Source organism: Brienomyrus brachyistius, unplaced genomic scaffold (genome assembly GCF_023856365.1).
Source record: "Brienomyrus brachyistius isolate T26 unplaced genomic scaffold, BBRACH_0.4 scaffold32, whole genome shotgun sequence".
In the NCBI taxonomy this organism is placed as follows: domain Eukaryota; kingdom Metazoa; phylum Chordata; class Actinopteri; order Osteoglossiformes; family Mormyridae; genus Brienomyrus; species Brienomyrus brachyistius.
The window spans coordinates 2536392-2562595 of record NW_026042307.1 but is presented as its reverse complement, the minus strand read 5'-3'; the positions used below and the strand labels follow the sequence as shown (position 1 = coordinate 2562595).

General features: G+C 44.3%; 1 protein-coding gene and 1 long non-coding RNA gene across 3 annotated transcripts in view; one reads left to right on the top strand and one right to left on the bottom strand.

The window, feature by feature from the left end:
* The window catches only part of LOC125721176 (coiled-coil domain-containing protein 106-like), a 301470-nt gene that overhangs the window by 183219 nt on the left and 92047 nt on the right, over nt 1–26204 (bottom strand). The gene's annotated exons all lie outside the window — the stretch shown is intronic.
* Nucleotides 15418–24583, top strand: LOC125721205 (uncharacterized). 2 transcript variants are annotated; one of them, XR_007385718.1, is made up of 4 exons: nt 15418–15806; nt 16053–16220; nt 16309–16466; nt 23947–24583. It is a non-coding gene; the product is annotated as an uncharacterized LOC125721205 (long non-coding RNA). The 2 variants fall into 2 exon arrangements; XR_007385717.1 differs by lacking the exon at nt 23947–24583 and having other exon boundaries at nt 16309–17169.

The following is a 26204-nucleotide window of genomic DNA, read 5'->3' as shown; positions in this document are numbered from 1 at the left end:
GTGGAGAACTGGTACCACGACAGCCGTCAAGCCTGGCAACAAGTCCAACAATCGCTGAGAGTCCAGAGAGAAGGAAGACCCAGGCTGACCATCAGCGGCGTCCGGGACCCACGTACCGAGCTGGACAGCTGGTTTGGTTGTCAACCAGGAACCTGCGCATTCCCGGGTGCCATAAGCTGACCGCCCGGTTCATTGGTCCCTTCCGCGTCCTTCGATGGGTGGGACCTGTTGCCATCATTTGAGCTCGGTTTCTTGGTGCATTGTGACCATTCAAGACTTAGAAGTCCTTATTGGGGATTGGGAATTATGGTTTATCAACTGGTTGCTCTTTCTGCTCTGGGTGACTTGATACCGAGTGCCAGAGTGTGACGGGAGCGCTTTGCTGGAATTGCTGGAATAAAAGAGATTTTCTTTACTCACCAAACTCTCTGTTATCAGAGAGGTTGATTTATAATTTTTCTTCCACACTACCACCTACCTGTTTCGCCACACCCATCACCTGGTCGTTGGAGGGGGCACTACGTCTTGCCAACGAGCGTTCAACCCCTCTCCAAGAATGTCCTGCAGGGAGAATGTATGTCCCTCGTTCTTTACGTCCGAAAGTATTAAAATGACACCTCTCTAGGTTCAGGTCATCCAGGGATCTCTTCCGATCAAGACTTGATCGCTTGGAAATATTGGTGGCTGGGGTGGAGAGCAGGCATTGAAAAGTATGTTGCCTCCTGTCCAGTGTGCTCACAACTGAAGTCAACCCAACAACCAGTAGCCGGCCTCCTGCATCCCTTGCCCGTGCCGTGCCTTCCCGTCCGTGGTCACATCTGGTACTTGATCTCATTACAGACCTCCTAAGATTGAGAGGTAATACCATCATGTTAACAGTGACGGACCGGTTTTCAAAGATGTGCAGACTCATCGCCCTGCCCAAACTTCCTAATGCTGCTGACCTAGCCGAAATGTTAATCACATGGTTGTTTCGTTATTATGGCATAATAAAGAAAGAAGATATTAACAAACAACAACAAATTAATTTTTGTATAGCACATTATCACAACATTACATTGTCTCAAAGCACTTTACAGCATCCCCACCCAAAGCCTCCAGTGAGTCAGCCATAGTCGACGGTGGCAAGGAAAAACTCCCTAGAAGGAAGCAACCGTGGGAGGGACCAGACTCAAAGGGGGAGCCCAACCTCCAGGGGCCAGCAGGGAGAGTCAAATAGAAGAAATGGTTAAGTGCCAAATCTGCCCAAATCATAAGATTTGAGACACAACCGGGGAGCAGGGAGGAGATGACAGCCTGGTGCCAACTCTCCTACCAATCGTCAGGCAACCAGAAGTAAGGCAGCAGGTCATACATGGAAGATGCAAGGACGTCATGGGTTGAGGGGAGACTATAGGCAATGCTAACAGTTAGGTGAGTAAAATATGAAGTGCAAAGTGCAAGCTCCAGCAGATACTGTATGGCAATGGCAGCATAAATAGGAGGGAGAGGCAAGTGGGAATGCAGGCATAGGCAGTCCCTGAAATGTCAGCAGTCCAATTCCACAAGGGATTGTGAAGCTAGAGTGACAACACTGATAGTTCAGTTTATCCAAAGCCAATGGCACCAATCCCCACCCAGCTCTACACCTCATGCTATAGGTCTAACCGGGAGTGAGGAGTTAGCTAGAGCTAGAACTAGTGTCCCTATAAGCTAAAGTAAACAGGTGTGTGGAAGTAAAATTGGACAATGGTAGGCCTGGGAGGTTGGCATATTAGGTCTGATATGTCTTAGGCCTTAGGCAAGAAGAAATTGTTTTGAGTACTGTGTGACCTAGCTTCGCAATAGCTGCCTGCAGTAAGTTCCACAGACCCTGAGGAAAACTCAGACCTTGGAGAGGCAGACAGCAGAACTAAAAGGGGGGGGGGGCTAAACCACCTCCAGGAAGAGATTCGAAGCTGCCCCAACTGGTGCACAGCGAGTTATAGCTTTATAAAATAGTTGTGGCAGACAATATATGGCATGCTATGTGGTAGTGCAAATGTATAAGTAATTGTTACGATAATCATATTAATTATATGTTAACCATGTATCTGCAGTGATTCAATGACAATACGTCAATATGTTCATCATTAATCAAAGGACAACCAAGTATTTACAGTGATTAAATGTCATGTAATCAATATCTATATTCATATCTCAAGTAGGAGCCTAGCAGTCGAGACATGTTCTGGTAAACTGAGCAAAATGGGTGGATTTTACCTTGCCACCAAGGTGAACCAATAGAGCAGGAGAATTGTGTTTGCTATACGTTTGAGCTCGGTTTGTTGGTGTTTTGTGACCAATCAGCATTTAGAAGTCCTTATTGGGAATTGGGTGTTATGGTTTATCAACTGGTTGCTCTGTGAGCTCTGGGTGACTTGGTACCAAGTGCCAGAGTGTGACAGGAGTGCTTTGCTGAATTGCTAGAATAAAAGAGATTTCCTTTATTCACCAAACTGAGAGTTCCAGACTTTTATTCTAAGTGTTATCAGAGAGGTTGATTTAAAATTCTTCTACCACAGGTGTGTTTTTAGTATAGACTTGAATATTGAAAGTGAGCCTGAAACCCGCACATCAGGAGGAAGACCATTCCACAGCTGAGGAGTTCTATAGGAGAAAGCTCTGCAGCCTGCCATAGCTCTTTCTACCCTAAGTACTAACAGATATCCTGCGCCTTGAGAACGAAGCAAGCATAGAGGGTTGTATGAGGTCAGCAGGTCACTAAGGTATTCTGGTGCAAGGCCATCTTCCAAAGCTTGGCTATGTTCTGTAGATGAGAAAATACTTCTTCTAGTAATACTTCTTATGTGAGCATTAAAACATGGATCTGACTCAACTAGTAGACTATGATTTATAACTACTGTGTTAAGTTGTGTAGGAAGGTCACCAATGTAGTGGTGGTGAAACTTATTTCTTGCAGCCTTGGGACCAATTACCAAGACTTCTGTTTTTTCTGTGTTTAACATACGGAAAAGGCTCTATCGTGTCCGATAGAGGGCCCCAAGTCACATCCCGAGTTTTTAGAGCCCTTTGTCATAAATTAAACATTGCTCTGTCTGACATCTGACACCAACCGATGGAATGGGATACACACTTAGTCTAGGCTGAATAAGTGTTGAACACCCACACAAATGTAGTCACTCATATGTCTCCATTTCTGTGCGTCTTGGGATACTCCCCTTCACTTTTCCCATGGGAAACCCTGTGAAGTATGCCCAAGTGGAGGACTGGTACTGCAAGGCTAGACGTGTTTGGCAGATGGCCCAACGGGCCCTTACCCACTGGGCTTCCAGACAGAAGGCCCAGGCCGACAAAAGGAGATGGCCAGCCCCATTATACCAGGCAGGGCAACGGGTTTGGTTGTCTACTCGCAACCTAAAACTGCCCTCCTGTCGTAAGTTGTCGGCTCAGTTCATCAGGCCGTTTAAAATTGTGTGATAGGTAAGACCCGACTCCTTCCAGTTAGCCCTGCCAAGCATGTATCATATATGCCCTACTTTTCATGCTTCACTGCTTAAACCTGTTCGCTACAGCCTGTCTCATCCACTGACAGACGTGGCAGTGCCACCACCCCGACTCCCAGGTCTATCAAGTCCAAGCATTGCTGGATTCCTGCCGAAGAGTGGAATTGAGTTGTTTGGATTTCATTTTGAGGTTCCTGTCCTAGTGGTGGAAGGTCAGGTAGATCAATTCGTTATTGGTACCAATGTCTTAAAACCGTTAATCAGACAGCTTAAAACCAATGACCGCTATTGGAGTGTTTTGAACAAACCTGATTGGATGTATCAGGATGAACATAGCCATTTTCTGCAGGTATTATCCAATTTAGAGAGATAGAGAGGGGAAACCATTCCAGACAAAGTGGGTACAGTTAATCTGAAGAGGGCAGTCACACTTAAACCTTTGAGTGAACATCTGATTTGGGCCCGATTGCCACCAGGAACCCAAATCTCTGCAGGGAGTATGGTTGTTGTTGAGCCTGGTACAGCTTGTTGTGTGCATTGTAACATACTGGTAGGCAGAGTTGTTTCGCCGCTTTGGGGAGACAGATGGCTCCAAGTAAAACTTATAAACCCAACTCCCTCAGAAATCATGCTCCGTCCAATCGCTAAGGTAGCTGATGTCTACCCATGTATCGCGTTCGAGGATTTTGATGTGCTTAAGGAGCAAGAGATTTCCCAGAACGTTGGAAAATGATTTCTCACAGGCCAGACAATAGTCCGTCAGCAACAAAATCCGCAAGTGGGTTTGGAACTTCTAGGTAGTGCAGGTTGACGAATTTGGGTTTGCAGAATATACATGTTGCTAACTGCCAGGTGACTCCTTTCTGGAAAGATAAGCTTGTTGATTTAATTGAGAAATATGGCAGTGTGTTTTCCAGACATAGCTTGGACTGTGGAGAAGTAAATGGATTTTGTCACAGAATACGCCTGACTGATGACAAACCTTTCCGTCTCCCCTATTGTTGAATTTCCCCGGCTCATTATCAGAAATTGAAAGCGACACTAGATGATATGGAGGAGAAGGAGATAATATGCAAGTCGAGCAGTGAGTATGCATCACCCCTAGTGTTGGTGTGGAAAAAGAATGGCGATTTACGCATCTGTACCGATTTTAGATGGCTGAATGCTCGCACAGTAAAGGATGGTCATCTGCTGCCGCACCAGGCAGATGTCCTTGCTGCACTAAGGGGCAATGCATATTTTAGCACTATGGATTTGACTTTGGGGTATTATAACATTCCCTTACATGAGGAGGACTAAAAGTATACAGCTTTTTCATCCCCCTTGGGTCTTCATGAGTACAATCGTCTACCACAGGGACTGTGTAACAGCCCAGAAACCTTTATGAGGATGATATTAACAGTGTTTGGCAATCAGAATTTCATGATTCTCCTCTGTTATTTGGACGATTTGTTGATCTTTGGTAAGACAGCGGAGGAAAGCTTGCAGAAGCTCGAGATGGTATTTCAGCATCACAAGTAGCATAATTTAAAACTTTCTCCATCCAAATGTTAGTTTTTGAGACAGTGAAATTTTTAAGGCACATCATCAGTGTGGAGGGTGTGGCTACAGATTTGACGAAAGTAGAGGCCATTTTGAATGTAAATGAACAAGATTTGATGGATTCAGATGAAGTCACCCCTTCAAGGACTAAAATAAGATCTTTTCTAGGCATGGTAGTGTATTACCAACATTTTATTGAGAATTGTTCCACTATAGTAAAACCGCTATTCCAGTACATCCTTAAGAAGCTGAAGTTGGATGCATGTGAGCAGCGGTGGGTGGCAAAACTAGCATCGTTTGATTTTGACATTCACTACACTCCAGGACCAAATAATGTGGTTGCTGATGCTCTGAGCAGGGAGCCCTTTGCCACACCTAAAGTCTTCAACAAGCTGACTCAGGTTCCATATGGCAAGTTGTTACATGAGGCAAAGTTTATGGATGTAGATATTGTGCAGGACATGTTTCGCTTGACGTGCGAGTCATCAGACGGAAAGAGAATTCATCGTTGGAAGGAGGTAAAAATGCAATTAGGATTAATCAGGCTAGTCCTCTGGGGAAGGTGGCACGGGACGATGCGCAAGCTGTGTTAAAGTCACATTATCAGTGGGAGGGGGGCGCTTTAACGAGAGCAGTTTTGCACATACAGTACAACATCTGAACAACCTTGTAGCTGTGGGCTGTAATCCACTTCCTGTCTTCTCACATGAGGAGTTACTGGGAAAGCAGAGTCAGGATCCTGTCATTACTAGAGTTCATTACTTTGTTAGTCGAAACAGACGTCCATCTCGACGGGAAAGAGTTCATGAGTCTATGGAGATTTTAAGAACTTTGAGGCAGTGGGATAGGTTTGATGTAAAACTGGGCATACTGTATTGAGTTTCTAAGCATCTGTACACTAAGAGGAAGACTTTTCAGTATGTAGTTCCTCTATCACTGAGAAAATCTTTCTTGAAGGGAGTACACGATGAGGCTGGAAACCAAGGGCAACAGCGCACGCTGTGGAGGCAGAGGTTTTACTGGAGTTCTATGGAGAAAGATGTGCATGAGTGTTGGAAAATATGCTTGTGGCCATTTTTGTATTGCCTTTAAGTTTGCAGTGACACTTAGGCCGCTCAGGAAGGAGTGCAGGTTAAAGTGCACAAGACATGTTTTTATGCTAACAACAGAGTTTCAATTCAGTTAAAGCTATTTCGAAATAGATGTTGCAAAATCGCTTATGCTTGTTCGTCTAATCGTTTTGTTCCGCTTAGCAACAGCGGGTACTAATAGATACACTCATAAGTTATCAACTATATATGGTATTAAAGGAAATGAAACTGTATCATGTGATTCTTCTGCTGTTCTGTAACTAGAAGTGCAAAATAAAAGAAGCTGAAAGGGAAGCCCCCCTCCAAAGTCGGCTGAGTCGAGTCAAGACTAGACTGGGCTTCCCTCGCAGCGAGATTAAGAGATCACCGGTGTTGTGTCTTGCTTTGTATCCAGAGACTGGTCACCCAGCAGGGGTCCAACACCTAGGCTGAACCCAACAGTGAGTATGTCACCCACTGTAAGCGATGCATTTTGGGTAAGGCTCTAGAACCCGAAGCTAGGACACCACTTGTTTCTGTTGTGACCACTGCACCTTTAGAGCTAGTGTGTATAGATTTTTGGTCGGCAGAAGATGGGCACAATAGTTCCATTGATGTTCTAGTAATCACTGATCACTTCACTAAACTAGCTTGTGCATTCCCCTGCCCAAATCAGTCTGCAAAGACAGTTGCACTTGTGCTGTGGAATAATTTCTTTTGTATATACGGTTTTCCAAATCGTATACATTCTGATCAAGGTGCAAACTTTGAGAGTTCGCTGATTGCAGAATTGCTACAGTTGGCGGGGGTTAGCAAGTGGCACACCACGCCGTATCACCCTATGGGAAATGGGCAAGCAGAATATTTCAGTCGCACCCTGGGTAACATGATTCAAGCGCTTGAGCTAAAGTTAAAGGTGAAGTGGCCACTATTGCTTAACACTCTAACATTTGTCTATAATTGCACAGCTCATGAGACAACTGGATATGCACCCTTTTTTTTGGACGTATACCAAGATTACCTGTTGATGTCATTTTTGGAAGTGTGCTTTTAGATGATGTGACAGCGTATGTGGATAAATATGTTAAGCCTCTTGGGAGAGATCTGAAAGAAGCTCTGTCACTGGTGCAAGAGCTTGCAACGAAGCAGCGAACTAAGCAGGCCGACAAATATAATCAGAGGTGTAAAGGTCATTCCATACTGAGCAAAAACGACTCTTTGAATACTTACCGGATTCGTGATCCCAGCACGGGTAGAACTAAAACTGTGCATCGGAATCTGTTGATGCCTGTTAACTTTTTACCTATACTGTCTTCGGGAGACTGTCAGCCCTCTGAGGACCCTTATGATTTCAGTTCAAACCATGACACTTCCTCTGATGTTGATGTGTGTGAAAGCGTTGACAGAACTGTGAGGTGGGTCGCTAACCTAGATGGATCTTCTGAGGTATCGCATGATCAGGGTGAGATCTCCTTGCAGAAAAATAGTGGTGCAGACTTGTTAGAAGAGGAACAAAATGACGATGGTTCGCAACTTGCAGTTAGTTGCCAGCCTTTCTGTGATATTGATGTTGGACACTCTGATACTGTTAGTGATAGTTGTGCGGCTGTCACTGTTGTGTCAACAAAAGATTCCCAGTTATCTGAGGAGCTATCTCACGACACCGTTTTACCGTTCATCTATAGCCCCAGGAGGTAGATTGACGATGAGGTTAGGGAGAATTGTTAGACCAGTTAATAGACTGATTTAGGTAATGTCTTCACGGGGTCTTAAGACCATCTATCCATTTTCCAAACCGCTTATCCTACTGGGTCGCGGGCTGTCCAGAGCCTATCCCAGAAGCAATGGGCACGAGGCAGGGAACAACCCAGGATGGGGGGCCAGCTCATCACAGGGCACACTCATACACCATTCACTCATACAGGCACACCTATGGGCAATTTAGCAACTCCAGTTAGCCTCAGCATGTCTTTGGACTGTGGGGGGAAACCGGAGTACCCGGAGGAAACCCCACGATGACATGGGGAGAACATGCAAACTCCACACACATGTGACCCAGGCGGAGATTCGAACCCGGGTCCCAGAGGTGTGAGGCAACAGTGCTAACCACTGCACCACCATGCCGCCCACATTAACACCTAAACAGAAAAAAACAAGGTTTCAGTGGGCTAAGGAAAGATAATCTTGGACTGCGGATGACTGGATGAGAGTTATATTCAGTGATAAATCACGAATCTGCATTGGGCAGGGTGATGATGCTGGAACTTTTGTTTGGTGCCGTTCCAATGAAATTTATAAAAATAACTGCCTGAAGAAAACATGCAAATTTCCACAATCATTAATGATATGGGGTTGTATGTCAGGTAAAGGTATGGGAGACATGACAGTCATTACATTTTCTATAAATGCACAAGTTTATGTTGAGATTTTGGACACTTTTCTTATTCCATCAATTGAAAGAATGTTTGGTGATGGTAGCATAATTTTTCAGGATGATAATGCATCGTGCCATAGAGCAAAATCTGTGAAAACATTCCTACAGGAAAGACATATAATGTCAATGGCATGGCCTGCAAATAGTCCGGACCTTAATCCAATTGAAAATCTGTGGTGGAAATTAAAGAAAATGGTCCATGACAAGGCTCCAACCTGCAAAGCTGATCTGGCAACTGCAATAAGACAAAGCTGGAGACAGATTGATGAAGTATACTGTTTGTCATTAGTTAAATCCATGCCTCAGAGAATTCAGGCTGTTATAAAAGCCAGAGGTGGTGCAACAAAGTACTAGAAGTGGTTTTATTTGGTGATTCAATATAATTTTCCTGAGATTTGTGTGATTCCATATTTTTTTCCTGTGTTTGATCATTAAAACAGTTGTCATTGACTATAGTTATCTTTCTTTGTTTTTTTAAAAAAGTGTTTCATACAGCCAGAAGTTTGGATTTTTGAGTGAAAATAGTTTTGTGGCATGTATGCGCTTGTTTTTTTTTTCTACACACTTAAACATTTGAATGAACATTTCATGAGAGGGGTGATTCCATTCTTTTTGCCAGGGGTTGTATGTTTTTAAGAAGCCAGCCTGGGGTAACTAATTTTATTTGGCAAATAATGACTGGAAGGAATAATAGAATAAAATTTGGATTAGAATCATGGAAACTTAAACATCCCACCAATAAATATTTTACTAATGGGTTATCTGAGTTTTAATTATTCTTAAATATAGATTATAATGTAATAGATTATAACATAATACATTTTAATTTCATCTGAAGTCATACATTTCACAAGGTCTGCTTTAACAATGAGATCACTATTTCGGATTTACTCTTTGTATAAAAGAACAAACATACAGAACACTAACATTTTGCAATATGTAACTTGTTTAGGGTTTCTGCATAGATAATTTAGGTGATCGCTTTTATTTTGTAATTTCCTATTAAAAGGGAAGTTTTATTTTGAAAGGACGACAAACAATTGCAGTACACGGAGCTTGACGCTAAAAAGTAAGGGAGAAACGGTAAAGGTTGTCTATTCTGTTTGTATGTCTTTAATTACCATAAAGGAGATAAATTAAATTTTTAGATGGACAAACAGAACACAATATTTTAAAAAGCCTCTCAAAACGTTGTTTTTCCCCTGCAGCCTGGATTATTGCATCCTTTAACCGCAACACGCATAAATTCAAACAGGCCAATCAGGGTGCTGCATCTGGCTCAGCTAACGTCTGAAACTCCAGACAAATTTTTCTTTGGACTACAGCAGCACGCCAGCAATTTTTTGGTTTCAATGATATGGAGTAAGATCGCTGTCAAAAATAACTCGTAATAATGTACGTCAAATGTACGCTTCACAAGCGTAAATTACGCTTGCGCTTCTGAAAAATACGCTTGCTTCTGAAATTTACACTTGCGCTTCCGAAAATTACGCTTGCTTCTGAAATTTACGCTTGCGCTTCTGAAAATTACGCTTGCTTCTGAAATTTACGCTTGCGCTTCTGAAAATTACGAGTGGTTTCTCAAGCGTGAACAACCTGTCAAAAACCGTCATTGGACGTACAAGGCATTCTCTATCGAGGAAGAAACAATCGATTTTTGTTACTGTATACGCATGTGCCAGAAAGATGGAGAACCAACCAAACGCGCCGAATTCACAGCTATTTCTATTAGTTTACTTGTTGTTGCACAACACTTTTTCTCGGTGTACAGAATGTAAAAATATTAAGGTAAAGAATGTTATACTTTATTCATAGTAATTATAGTTGGTTATTATTTATTATGCAGAAGTATGTCACTGCTGCTGTCCAGTAATGTGTCAGGCTAAGTTGTTAATAGTCTCATGTATATGAGATGGACATTTAAGTACACACTGTTATTTTCTGATAAATAATAAACAGTGTACTGTAGCTATGGCTAACAATTAATTTTGTTTTCATAAGAATAAGATTTTTCATACAGCTTAGGGTTCAGTGAGCACAAACCACTTCACGGGCATGTAGTAGTTATTAAGTTTTGTTGATATTTGCTTTGAAAATTATTTGTTATTTGCTTTAACAGGTATCATTGGTGACACAAGTGCTGGACAGACTCAGACACAGTATAATTACCATTTTAAATCAACCACAACAGGATTTGGACTACTTCTTGTATGTCATAAATCAGGAAATGTTTATATTGACATCTGCTTCAACAGTTTTTGATATTCCGTTTGAAATTATAAATACTTTGTCTGACCTTCAAATAAAGCTGCAGAGAAGCCTTGCACAGGAAGACTTTGTTGCCTTTGTAAGGCAAGGGTGTGAGGGTCGTGGTCGTCAAAAAATTGTGTTTTCAGGTGAACTGCTTGGATTGCTAACTGGTATGCCACTCCCAGTGGCTTGTATTGCAAATATATTAGGTGTTAGTGAGGCAACCATCTTTAGACGTATGAGGGAATTGGGCTTGTCAACCAGGTCTACAAGCAGAAGGACACAGTGGAGTCGTGTCAAAGAAAGCCTGCACAGAGTTGATGTTTCTGGAATTTTGGAAAGGATGACTCAACTTTCACCAAAAATCGCCAGCATGACCAAAGTTCACCAAATTTTGTGCTGTATTAATAATTTCAGCTAAATGAATCTACAAACAAAAATAAAGATTAATTTTAAAAAACACATGCATACAACACAACATAAAAAGTTTAATACATGTCATAGACATTCCAGGTCTCTGTATACTATGCAAAATACACATTTCTGCAATGACAGAAATTAAGACAGTAATAACACATTATAAATAATAACCAACTATAATTACTATGAATAAAGTATAACATTCTTTACCTTAATATTTTTACATTCTGTACACCGAGAAAAAGTGTTGTGCAACAACAAGTAAACTAATAGAAATAGCTGTGAATTCGGCGCGTTTGGTTGGTTCTCCATCTTTCTGGCACATGCGTATACAGTAACAAAAATCGATTGTTTCTTCCTCGATAGAGAATGCCTTGTACGTCCAATGACGGTTTTTGACAGGTTGTTCACGCTTGAGAAACCACTCGTAATTTTCAGAAGCGCAAGCGTAAATTTCAGAAGCAAGCGTAATTTTCAGAAGCGCAAGCGTAAATTTCAGAAGCAAGCGTAATTTTCGGAAGCGCAAGCGTAAATTTCAGAAGCAAGCGTATTTTTCAGAAGCGCAAGCGTAATTTACGCTTGTGAAGCGTACATTTGACGTACATTATTACGAGTTATTTTTGACAGCGATCTTACTCCATACAATGAGTGGCTAATGACTCAACCACAGTCCGTCTTCAATTACCGTGGTAAGAAAATAATAAAAGTTTAACTTGTTTTATTCTGTTTATTAACAGTGTTGTGTTACAGACACAGGTCAAAAACGACAGTGTTGCCTTTGCATTGCATTAGCTAATAGAATTAACATTAGCCACATTATACTTTGCAAAAAGCCTGGTAATGTAAATAATGCATGTTTAGACATTATTTGGAGAGGGGTTTTATTAATGGTCATTGTTTAGTTGCCTTTTAATTCTTCAGATAAAGGCAGTGTGGATTTCCTCGTTTGACTTCAGGCTCAAACTTTAAGCTAGCTAACCTTGCAGCTTGTGTTGACAATAGCTATAACTTTGGTGTGTTTAAATATTGAAGATGTATTTTTGTAACGTATGTGGATTATCCGTTCAGTCTGTTAAAGCATATGTTTTGCACTGCAAACTGCATCGTAATGAACCCCGTTGTATTTTTAAATGTGTTGAACCAAGTTGTAAGCAGGTGTTTTCTTGATATCCAGCTTTAAAATCTCATTTCTATCGCCACCACAGTGGTACCACAACTGTTTTGCTTTAGTTCAGGATCCTAAGGACCCAATTTCGTTTTCAAATTAGCAGCATTTTTGACAAATTTTGGGATTCAGTTGTAGTGTTCTGACTTAGTGTGTTTGGGGGTATATATCAGGATGGTAGAATATCAAGATAACCAAAAAAAAAGTATGCGCTAAGAAAATGGCGCATCGTAATACGTTGATGTCCTAAGGACCTAGTATTCAAATTAATGGGATTAGGGGCGGAGCCTGCATTCAACGACCATGAAAAAACAAAATCCTAATCAAATATGAAACCGAAGTGCCAGGCAATGCAGAAGAGATGGGGCTAAAGGTATGAACCCTAGAAAAAAATGATAGCTAGTAATAAACAGCTAAATTTGTAATGAACAAGCAAAATGTAAAAAATACAGTTTACACACAATCTGGGTCCCAGCATTCACTTCACCTGCATCCTAATAAATAATGAAGACAATGAGCCAGCCAGTACTAAAAGGATGAAACTTTATAAAAAGACATGAACCTTGTTATATAACAAATTTTAGAAAACAAAAAAACAATTGCAGAACTTTAGAGAACACACAATTGCGGGTAAAACCGGAACACAGAACAAAAGCATGGTTACATAAAAGTGCTAAATTAGATTGATGAGAATTGCGGGTAAACTGGGAAAACAACACAGAAAGAGGTAAATACAATTCTTGAAACAATTGGGAAAAGTTTAAATTTTTAAAACGGGAAAAGAGGAACACACAGGAACATAAAACACAAACAAGTGCGGCAAACAATCTTCAACTACAATATACCCTATCACACTATAAATAATAAAAAACTAAACTATTCACAGTTAGTATTTACAGTTTATGGTTTGCATTTTTTATAGAGAATACTGTAATGCTGTTTGCACACTTGTGCCTCACACTGGCGACACTGCGCGTTTGTTTTGCGCTCAGTAGAGTAATGGCACAGGCTGCATCTCTTCCTCTTGGATTTCGCTTCCGGGGGAGGCGGGACTGCACTTGGTTGGGCCTGGCTGAGCTGGGCGTCCCCAATCGCTCTCACCATTGCTGCAGCATAGGACCCTCGAGGAAGATGCTTTCGCTGCAGAACGGTGGGAGCGATTAGGGCTTCGCCCAGCTCTTGCAGGAATACCCTGCTCCTCCTTTTTGCTCCTGCCTTCCATCCAGGATTGACCTCCCGCCACACGATGTAGGCATTGTGCGCTGAAATGTCCATCATATTATAAAATATTGGAAGGGGCCAGCGAGCGGTTTTCCTTTTGCACGTATAATTGGAAATTAGCTGATCCATAGTGTCAACCCCTACCTTAGTTGTGTTATAATGCATTATTATTTGTGGCTTTTTGTCTTGCCCTTGGGTTATGTTCGGCTTAGTGTGGAACGTGCTCATGAGAATCACATTTTTGTTTTTTTTGGGCATGTAAGATACGAGTGTGGTGTCTTGGGAAAATGCAAATTTGGTTGAGTGTACAAGCCTGCCCTTAGTTGCTAGCAGGGCAGGCGGCAGCTCTGGACGATTTCGGCGCACAGTGCCTACCATCGTCATGTGGCGCTTGAGGAGCTCCTGTCCCAGACTGAAGGTGAAGAAATTATCAAAAGTGATGTTGTGCCCCCTCAGCCCCTCACACAGTTCCAGCACCACATTTTTAGCCACATCAACCTCCTCCGGAGGCTTACCCGTGTATAAATTCACTCGCCAGCAGTAGCTTGTCCTGGCGTTGCACAGCGCCCAGATTTTTAGTCCGTACCTCCTGGGCTTACGGGGCATATATTGTCTGAAGAAGCAGAGTCCTACAAGGACGCATCGAGGGAATATCAATTTGATGTCAAATGAAGCAATCGGATACAGCGTATACATTTTTAGGTGACCCGTTACAATCTAACTCCTAAGTAACTACTGGGGTACTGTGATGGCTGCCTCTACAGCCACACAGTTAAGTTGAAGGGAGGTATCATTTCATGGTTTTTATGTTTGTTTAGTTGTAGCATATTGATAATTAATATTTGATTTAATTAATATTTAATTAATTAATTAAATGATTTAAATATTTAATTATTTTGTTTCCTTATTTAACACATTTACCCAGTTTGCTGGATGAAGCGCGCACATTTAGTTAACTGTGGAATAATGTGTTTTGAGTTTAATTGTGTTTCTTTTTGATTTACCGTGCGGGGTACTGAAGGGATTCCCAGCTGTTCCAGGCAAAGAGGTGGCCAATATGGAAGCTGGGCTAAAAGACAGGAAATTGGACAACTCCAACTGGTTGTTTGTTGGGGGTGGAATAGTTTGGTATTTAGTTTTATTTTATTGTTTAGGTATGTTTTTGGTGTTAATTTGATTTTGTTTATTTTGATTGAAGCATTAGTTGATTGTTCTGTTTTGATTTATTTGTGGTATTTGTTATTGTTACTTTTTTTCTTTTGTATCTTGTGGGTTGGCCAACCAGTATATATAGTCCTTATGGTGTCTTGTTTGAGAAGTCAGCTTGTTGGTTTAGTTATATTGTTAGCTGTGGTGTGATAAGTTGATTTTCTTTGTGGGCCCAGGTTTATTTCTTTTGTTAAATTGTTTTCTTTTTGTAAATTAAAAAGGATTTTTTTCTAATTTAGCTGTGTGCCTCATGCCTGCCATCTCGGTCCCTCACAGGTACAAATCATGAACAAGGTAACTGGTCGAAATTAATGATACATTACGATTCATTGCTAATGAACATCCCTTTGATCTATATTTGAACTATAAACTTGTAGCAATGTATATGTAATAACTGTAGAGCAGTAATAAAAAATAACATTTTACGTACTTTTGAATGGTACAAGGCGCTCGTCCATGGTTAAGTCGTGGCCAACATTATACATGACAGGGAGATTTCCTGACCACAGGTCCCAGATGTCTCTGAGTGCAAGCTTGTCAGTCGTTCTTCTAGCTGGCCGTGACCTTTTGTCGTCAAACCTTATGGCCACTGTCAGCTGCCCGACCCGCTCCCTGCTCATAATCACTGGGAAGATTGGTCTCCCAACTTTCGAGTCCCAAAGGCTAGCGATTGACTCTCCTTTGGACTTGAATACGCCTGCTAGAATGCAGACGACGATGAAGGCATCCAATTCCACAGATTCCCCCCTGCCCTTGCCTCCCCGTAGGCAGTAATTTAAGGCAGTAATTGCTCTGGGAGCCTGCCTGTCTGGGTGGTCAGGTCGGCTTGGTCTCTTATCTTTTGTTAGTGACCAAATGGTGACATAGCAACAGGTACTAAAAATAGCTTCACAGCAAGGAAGGACCAGACACAGTTACTGAGCAGAAAAACGGCATAAAGCAACAGAGGTTGCTTCCAGAGGAAGTTCAGATGGAGAATGTGCCACCAGCACCCTGCATTATTGTTTGTGGTAAGTGAACAGAGCAAAAACCTTTATCTTCTTGCTTAACTGCCACCCTCTTGTATTCTTGGCTTGTTTAGTTACATGTTATTTTGCCTCCCACACTGAAATATCAACGCAACCTGAGAAGTTCAACCAATAGGGTGACTCTCATTCTAGCATGTATGTAATAAGTACAACTGTATTTGTATATATGGTTGACATTGAAGCACTTGGTATGAAACTTAAAATATTATTTGTTTGTTTATTCTCAAGGTCCTCCTGCTTCGCTGCTGAGATATTCATATTAAGCCTTGACCAAAAGGTTGTCAACGACCACATAACAACCTTCACCTCTGCAATTTGTCTGATGTTTGGCAGTTACTACTACTTCAACATACACTACCCAGTGGAACTATGATCAACACTGGAGTTCCTCCAAAGGTAAATTTATTTTTATTATCTTTTCAAAACATAGCCATTTCATATGCTGCCTCAGTTTTATATTCCTCTTATCTCTTTTTCCATCAAGATGTTTCTTTTCCATAAATCCTGAGAGAGGCACCAAGGTTGAGTCCAAGAAGAAAAAGCTGTTGTCAGTCAACCCCAGAGTCCACACTCTCATCTCAGACATTGCAGACCATGAGTGGACCTAGACATTGCCTAAATGTTTGACTATGATGTGATAAGGTTTGCTGTGTTACATACACTACAGATGTTTTGTTTTAAAATTATACCAAGAGTAAAATTTCTGAAAGTCAGTGACAGTAACAGTGACAACATGTTCAGCTTTATTGCACTGTTTTGTTCCAGAAAGAAATAGGTAAAACCTAGTTCCAGGGTTCCTTGCATTTGATTTAGAGATATTGTTTTTTGAGGTTTATGATGCAAGACTTCTAACCTTTGCTCCCCTTTAGAATTGTTGTATTTAAATGACGTGATAAAGATATGATGTATGTATATTACTTGTATTTTAGTTTTATTTTGAGTTAGAATCAACCAAAAATTCCATTTTGAAGCTCAGAACAAGTTTATTTCGTTGTCTGAGGCCAGTTTGAAGAAGTACATAATGTTTCTTTGATTCTTTTCTCGTTGAGTATTTGTAAAATATATGAAGTAAAAATTCAAATATTTGATGTTTACAACCTCACAGATGTTACATAACATACTTTGTTATAAAAGACTAAGTTGGATATTTTTATGGTATTTGAAAATTTCAGTTAATTTGTGTGTTAAGATTGAAAAACAGAATGAATGACTAAAAACACTAGTCTGGGAAAGGTTCTATATCACCTGATAACAGCAATTGAAGTGTTAAGCTGGCTAATTATTTTATTTATATTTAAAAATGTTTTAATGCATGGAATTATGTTGTAGTTGATCATTTATGCTCTTAATTGAACAGTAAAATGCCATATTTCATGGTGTAAACCCTTTTTTCATATTAATTTGATTTTAGGTAAGTGTCTCTGTAAACAATTTTTTTTTACAGTAAAGTATTAAATTTAATAAGTTTTAACTGTAAAATCAGCAGTACTAACACCTTTTAATGTTACTAGTAGGAAATGTTTTACCTTAATATTTATAGGGAAGTTCTAATTTAATTTAACTATTAAAAGTTAAAACAGCAAAACATTTATTTTTGCAGTAACTTCTGAGAAATTTAACAGAATAAACATGTATTTGAAGGGGGGGAACATCACCCCAGTCTGCCAATCCAGAGACACCACCTCAGATGTCCACGCGATGCTGCAGATGCATGTCAACCAGGATAGCCCTGCAACATTCAGAGCCTTGAGGAACTTCGGGCGGAGCTCATCCACCCCCAGGACCCAGCCACCGAGGAGCTGTTTAACCACCTCAGTGACCTCTGCCCCAGAGATAGAAGAGTCCACCCCAAGTCACCTACTCAAGTCCCTGGAAGGGAGGTCTTTGAAATATTCCTTCCACCAACCCACAACATCCTGAGCTGAGGTCAGCAGCGCCCCAGCACTACTATGCTGCACTGCTTTCCCACCTTAAGCCGCCAGATGGTGGACCAGAATCTCCTCAAAGCCATCCGGAACTTGTTCTCCATGGCCTCGTCAAACTCCTCCCATACCCGAGTTTTTGCCTCAGTGACTGCCGAAGCCGCGTTCCGCTTGGCCTGCCGGTACTCATCAGCTGCCTCCGGAGTCCCACAAGCTAAAAAGGCCTGATAGGACTCCTTCAGCTTTACGGCATCCCTCGCCACCAGTGTCCACCAGCGGGTTTGGGGATTGCCGCCTCAACAGGCACCGACCACCTTATGGCCATGGCTCTGGACAGTCACCTTCACATTGGGGGTGCAGAACATGGCCCATTCAGACTTAATGTCCCCTGCCTCCCTGGGACATGGGCGAAGTTCTGCCGGAGATGGGAGTTGAAGCTCCTTCTGACAGGGGATTCCATCAGACGTTCCCAGCAGACCCGCACTATATGCTTGGGTCTGCCAGGTCTGATCAGCTTCCTTCTCCACCAGCGGAGCCAACCTACCTCCACGTGATTATCGGTTGACAGCTCTGCCCCTCCCCTCATCCGAGTGTCCAATACATGCGGCCGCAAGTCTGATGACATGACCACAAAGTCGATCATTGAACTGCGGCCTAGGGTGTCCTGGTGCCAAATGCACATATGGACACCCTTATGCTTGAACATGGTGTTCAATCCGTGACGACCACAGAAGTCCAATAACAAAACACCACTCGGATTCAGATCAGGGGGGTCGTTCCTCCCAATCACGCCCCTCCAGGTTTCACTGTTATTGCCCACGTGAGCTTTGAAGTCCCCCAGCAGAATAAGAGTCTCCCCGGGAGAAGCGCTCTCCAACACCCCTTCCAAGGACTCCAAAAAGGGTGGGTATTCTGAACTGCTGTTTGGCGCATAAGCGCAAACAACAGTCTGGACCCATCCCCCCACCTGAAGGTGAAGGGAGGCTACCCTCTTGTCCACCACGATAAACCCCAATGTACAGGCACTCAGCCAGGGGGCAATAAGCATGCCCACCCCTGGTCAGTGCCTCTCCCCGTGAGCAACTCCAGAGTGGAAGATGGTCCAACCCCCTTCAAGGAGAGTGATTCCTGAGCCCAAGCCATGTGTCAAGGTGAGCCCGACTATGTCTAGTCGGAACCTCACAACCTCGCACACCACCTCAGGCTCCTTCCCCACCAGAGAGCTGACATTCCATGTCCCTAGAGCTAGCTTCTGCAGCTGAAGATCAGACCGTCAAGGCCCGCCTTCAGCCACTGGCCAACTTGCACTGCACCCGACCCCTTTGGCCCCTCCTACATGTGGTGAGCCCATTGGAGGGGGGACCCATGTGCCGCCTTTGAGCTGTGCCCGACCAGGTCCCGTGGGTGCAGGCCTGGCCACCAGGTGCTTGATATTGAGCCCCACCCCCAGACCTGGCTCCAGGGGGGGACCCCGGTGACCTATGTCTGGGCGAGGGAAAACGTGAATCCATGTTTTTATTCATCATAAAGGGTCTTTTGAGTTGCATTTCTTCTGTTTCCTCACACCGGACTTGTTTGCCTTGGGTGACCCTACCAGGGGCATAAAGCCCCAGGCAACTTATCTCCTAGGAACACTGGAATACGCAAACCCCTTCACCACCACGATAAGGTGCTGGCTCCAGGAGAGGCTGAAAATAACATGTTATGTCAAATATTATATTCTCTGTTCATTCAAAAATGGAAAAAGCTATAAAATTTCATTATTTGTTATTAAATCTCGCTGTAGCTCGCACTCCTGGATCCTTGTCCTTTCTCCTCGACCGGTGTTACAGAATACTTCGCCGTGACGAGATGGATCCAGCACGCAGCGCAGTACTAGAGACCCGCTTGGCCGCTGTGGAACAACTCCTAGCGGCTCAAGTAGCTCAGGTTCCCCTTCCTACATCACCTCCCCGACCCGTCGCCTCGATCCCCATAGCGCTGCCCGAGCGCTACGACGGCAACCCCGACGCATGTCGGGGTTTCCTCATGCAGTGCGGTCTGTATGTGGAAGAACACCCCGAGATGTTCCGCACCCAGGACGCGGAGGTGCGCTTTGTCCTCTCCCTCCTGACCGGCTGGGCACGGGATTGGACCACTGCGCTGTGGACGTCCCAGAGCCCACTTGTTGATTCGGCCCGGGATTTCCGCCACGCCTTGCTTGAGGTCTTTGACCACCCGGCCGTGGGACGCAGGCCAGGGGATAGACTCCTGGACTGCCGATAGGGGAGTCGCTTGGCGGCGGAGTTCTCGTTGGAGTTTTGCACCATCGCCGCCGGACTCCAGTGGCCGGACGACGCCTTGATGACCATCTTTCGAAGAGGCCTGAATCAAGAGCTCCAGGACGAACTCTCCTCGCGTGGAGAAGCGCTGACCTTCGAGGAGTTTGTCAGGTTAGCCGTCCGGCTCGATAATACGGTCCAAGACCATAGACGACGGCGGAACCAGTCCGAGGCGCGCAGAACCCCGGCAGGTCCTCCGCTCGACGTCCCTGAACCCATGCAGTTGGGAAGATCTCCCCTCACCGAGGCTGAGAGGAGACGGCGCACCCAGGGCGGACTGTGCTTGTACTGCGGGGGAGGCGGGACACCTACTGTCCCAGACGCCCTCGTCGAGAGGAGGAGACACAGCCGGTAGGTGTACTGGCTCGGTTTAACCCCATCTTACCCCAAGTAACAGTTCCCGTTGTACTGGGGTCTCAGGAGCAGGCTGTTCTAGCTCTCGTTGACAGTGGTGCAGCAGGGTCTTTCATAGACCAGACCCTGGCACAGCGTTTGGGGATTCCCCTTCAGCGACTCGCCCGCCCTATTTCGGTCCTCGGTGTGACCAGAGAGAGAATTAGAGACGGGACCATCCGGTTCCGTACACGCCCCTTCTCCCTGCGAGTCGGGGTGCTCCACCAGGAGTTGGCGGAGATGTATGTTCTGCCCCATGCTAAGGACCCTCTAATTCTGGGTCTTCCATGGTTAAGGCAACACAACCCGAGAATGAACTGGAGAACCGGTGAGCTAATTGCTTGGATGTTTATCGTCCTGCATGAGCTTGCCGTGTAGAGCCTCCAGAGTGGAGAGTCCCGAACCGGAGAACATGGACTTGGTCCCGGAGGAGTACCGGGATTACCAGGACGTGTTTAGTAAGGTTCGAGCCTTTGCCCTTCCGCCCCACAGGAGCTGTGACTGCTCGATTGAACTCCTGGAGGGTGCGACTCTCCCCAAGGGTAGACTATACCCTGTTTCGCTCCAGGAGGAGGATTCGCTCAAGGAGTACATAAGGGAGAGCCTGAAACAAGGAATAATAAGACCTTCTACCTCCCCCGTTACCGCAGGGTTCTTCTTCGTGAAGAAGAAAGACGGAGGATTACGGCCATGCGTGGATTACCGAGCCCTCAACGCGATCAGGGTAAAGAAAAGAGAACCTCTGCCCTTAATTCCCTCATCTCTGGAACAACTCAGAGGAGCGAAAATATTCACCAAACTAGATCTCCTTAGCACGTATAACTTGATTCGAATCAGAGAGGGGGAAGAGTGGAAGACCTCCTTCGTGACCAGTAGAGGACAATATGAATATCTCGTCATGCCGTACGGGCTAGCTAATAGCCCGTCCATTTTCCAAGCCTTCATGAACTGTATATTCCAAGACTTTCTACACAGGTTTGTGATCGTGTACATAGACGACATCCTTATCTACTCCCCCGACCAGCGAACACATGTCCTGCAGGTGAGACAGGTTCTTCAGCGCCTCCGGGAACATCACCTATTCGCCAAAGCCTCTAAATGTGAGTTCCATCAACCCCGAATCCGGTTCCTCGGCTATGTGCTCCAACCGGGGAGGGTGTCAATGGAAGAGGGTAAAGTCGCCGCCATTCAAAATTGGCCCACCGCACGCAACCTCAAAGAATTGCAAAGGTTTCTTGGGTTTGCCAATTTTTACCGCCGGTTTATCCGGAATTTCAGCCGGGTAGCGGCGCTCCTCACCTCCTTAACCCGGGGTTCACCAACCCGTCTCGCCTGGCCGACAGAGGCGGCTGCAGCGTTTACCACTTTAAAAAGAGCCTTTTGTACCGCTCCAGTGCTGACTCACCCCAATCCAGATCTGCCGTTCGAGGTGGAAGTCGATGCATCTGAAGCCGGAGTCGGAGCGGTACTCCTTCAGCGCAGCCCTCGGACCGGCAGACGGCATCCCTGTGCATATTTTTCACGCAAACTATCGGTGGCGGAACGCAGTTACTCCGTGGTAGCTCCGTGCTGACTATTCGTCTTGCCCTCGAAGAGTGGAGACACTGGCTAGAGGGGGCTCGTCATCCCTTCCTGGTTTTAACAGATCACCGTAATTTAGAGTACCTACAATCCACTAAACGCCTTTCAGCCCGTCAGGCTCGGTGGGCCGAATGGTTCGCCCGCTTCGTGTTCAAGGTACAATATCTCCCCGGCAGTAAGAATGTCAAGGCTGACGCTTTGTCTCGCCAATTCGACCCCCCATCCCAGACGGACAAACAGTGTCCCGTCCTAGACCCCGCCTGTTTCTTATCCACCATCTTAGAAGAATCCATCCGGCAGGAGAACGAGGTGAGGCGTCCACCCCCTGGATGTCCCTCCGGATTGCTCTTTGTACGCCGCAGACATCGCAGCGCACTGTTGAGGTGGATTCACGCTCAGCGGGGCAGTGGACATCCGGGGGTGAGAGCTACACTCTGGTGGCCAGGCTGGAGGAAGGAGACCCAGTCCTACGTCGAGTCCTGCCCAGAATGTGCACAAGTAAAAGCATCCCATCAAGCACCTGTGGGTCTCCTCCAGCCACTGCCAGTCCCTTCTCGACCGTGGTCTCACATCGCCATGGATTTCATTACGGATCTGCCCTGAGCACAAGGAAAAACAGTTGTGCTTACCGTGGTAGATAGATTCTCCAAGATGTGTCGCCTGACTGCCCTGTCCAAACTCCCCTCTGCGGGAGAACTCGCGGACATCCTGATTTCAACCCTGTTCAGATACTACGGCATACCCGAAGATATAGTCTCTGACCGAGGTCCCCAGTTCAATTCACGTGTATTCAAGGAGATCTGCCAGAAGCTTCACATACAGCTTAGTCTGTCCTCGGCTTATCACCCGCAGTCTAATGGTCTTGCAGAACTGACTAATCAGGAAGTAACAAAAGCCCTCCGAATGATGTGTCGGAACGATCCCACCACCTGGGCATCCCAGCTAGTGTGGGCAGAATACGCCATCAATGCCCGGGTAAGTCCTGTCGCTAAAGTATCCCCTTTCCAGTGTGTCCTAGGTTATCAACCGCCCCTCTTTCCGTGGGACTCCCCGGAAGGATCAGTGCCTCGGGTGGAAGACTGGTACCACGGAAGCCGGCAGGCATGGCGGCAGATACAACGATCCCTGCAGACCCAGACGGAGAAACAATGAGACCAAGCCGATAGACAGGTCCTAGTCGTCATCGTTTATCGGGCGGGCCAGTTAGTCTGGCTCTCTACCAAGAACCTTCGTATCCCAGGGTGCCGTAAGCTTACAGCCAAATACATTGGTCCTTTTCGTGTCCTACGGCGGGTGGGACCCGTGGCCGTCCGATTACAACTTCCCAAGCTGTACCGCATATGTCTCACGTTTCACATGTCCCTGGTCAAACCCGTCAAGTTCAGTCCCTTACGCCCAGAGATCGCCCCTTTGACAGACCCTGCCATGGAGGTGCAGGAGGAGGCTCCCTCGGACCGGATTCAATCCGTCTTGGATTCCCGCCGACGTCAGGGGAAGCTGCAATACCTGGTTGACTGGGCAGGCTGCGACCCTGACGATCGCAGCTGGGTTCCCGCCAGCTCCGTTTAGGATCCTACCCTCCTGGTGGCTTTTCACCTGGCGCACCCCGCTAAGCCGGCTCCCCGACCGAGGGGTAGACCCCGTAAACATCCACGGCCTCCGGGAGGTGGCCGTCAAGGGGTGGGTACTGTCACGCCCACAGGGGCGGAGCCTACCGGGTGCGCCGTAGCGAGCCTCGTTTCCGAGCAGTCAAAAGGCGCAGACAAGTTAGAGGACGCTGCGAAGTATTGTGCCAATGTTCTTGTGCCGTACCAAGCGTTTTCTTGTCTCTTGTCTCCCTGATTCCCTGTACCTATTCCGTCTACCTTGTGTATTAACCTTGCCTTCTCCTCGTCCTCTTCCCAGACACGTTCCCGACCCTGATCTGTCTACCTCGCTGAGTCCGTGGTCTCCTGTTCCCACTTCCCTGTGTGTTCCAGTCCCGTGTCTTGTAGGACAGACCCCCCGGCTACTGACCCTCGCTATCGGACCAAGACCACTCTCTCTGCCTGCTCCCTTTCTGACCAGCGCTCCAGTGCTGTTATTAAATCTCGCTGTAGCTCGCACTCCTGGATCCTTGTCCTTTCTCCTCGACCGGTGTTACAATGCTGAATAATAAAAAAATGGTTTCCACTATTTAAATTAAGAGCTTTTCTGAAATTTCTGAATGCTTCAATCACCTACAGTATGTGTAGCAAATCCCTATGTGTATAAGCTCCAGAGTATTGGCTAGAAATATTTATAATGTGTTTTTACATTTTCTCAGCACCTCTGAAAATAGGTTTTTGTAAAGTGTATTTTTAAAGTTGATTTAAACAAAAAATAGAAGAATGCCATTCTAAATTGTCTCAGATTATTTGTTCTGCATTTGTGCTGGATAAAAACATTTGCAGCATTTTGGGGGTAAATGTTTTTTAGAAAGGTGAAATAATTAAAAAAGTCAAAGCATATCAGATTTCCCCAAAAATGGCTGAGAGGTCTCAGTCTGCAGAAAGTTAACTCACACCTGGTGCGCATTTAGTCTTGTCACTCATACCTGCCCTGTGTTAATTGCTCCCAGCTGCCTCCTGTTTACTCCCTTGCTATTCCTGTATTTAAGTGCCTCCCAGTGCAGTGTCTTCCAAGTCTGTCATCTTGGTAGCAACATGCTGCTTTCCTCATTTGTCTTGTTTGGGAGCCATTGCAGTCCTGGTTGTTTTCTGTTTTTGTATTTATCCTTTATAAAGCCCTTTTTGTTTGAGACCTTGGCTGCTCCCACTTGCTCAATTTCTGCCCATATGACACATTTTGTGCTTGAGACTTCAACAGCTAATGATGAAGTCACTATGTGATATTACTTGGAATTCAGTTTATTTGGTGGTAAATCAATTACTGCAGGAAGGAAGAGTGAATTAACGTTGCATAGCTAATGGTTTAGTGAGTGTGAAGTAATCACATGAAGTCTTGGTGGCTTCATCATTGGTTCATTTTGAGCAACAGGAATTCATTTATTTAAATTATTATGAGTAACTAGTTTAGCATCACTTAAAACGGTGTTCATCTAGCTATCAAACTAGATATTGGTAACCTTTGAGGATGGAAGAAATTTCTCTTTATTGTATTGCTCTTAACAGGCATGTATTAAAGGTGGCTTTTTTTCCTGGGCAAATATACACTTATTATCCAGATTAAAAGCTTTAAACATGTCCCTTGATTGCCCAAGACTTTTACATAGTATTGTCATTGGATGGCTTTCCTAAACCCCTCCTTTCCATCTATTAAATTTCACTGTTGGTTTACTTAATTTATTTAGCTTTATAAAGCTAAATAAATTATCGATCAACCTAGTACTAGTGATACTCAAAAGATACATGGATTTATTGCGTAGGCGCTGCATATATTCAGATGATTAAGTGAGGTTTTTAAATAAACTAATACACTTTGACATGCACAATAGAATACTTTTATACTAACATGAGGATCATTTCAATTTCTGTCTCTGCCTTTTTTTCTAAATGCATTATCACTTACGGCTTGTAAAACATTTTGTCACACCTGACCACACATTTGGAGAAAAATCAGTTTTATTCATACAACTTGTACCAAACCTATTCAAAATGAAGCAGCCGAAGAACAAATTTAAACAACCGCAAGCGAAACCAATAAACATGCTGCAACCTGGTAAATATCACTAAAGTCTCTCGTGATGGTTAAATGTGTATGCGCTGAACGTGTATGCGCTAGCTTGCCATCATCCTGCTATATGTTTCATTATTCTTTAAAAACGTAATAAAAAAAAGCACATTAATAAATACATGTAATGTATTTTTATTCTATTAAAGTTTAACGGCAATCTCCCGAACCATATGGCCCCCTATCGGCAACACGTGGCATAAGCATTGTACCACAAGTATTGATACCATATATGGGCATAGACCCTCGACCAATCAGAATAAAGGATACGCCACTTCCTCTTTTGATGTCAGAAGCGGAACAAAATTGAGCTCCGCCCAAGATACCAGGTAATATATATATCCCATCCCTTTGCATTGCCTGGCCATTTGGTTTCATGATTAGGATTTTGTTTATGGTCGTTGAATGTAGGCTCCTCCCCTAATCCCATTATTTGAATGGGTGCTTAGGAT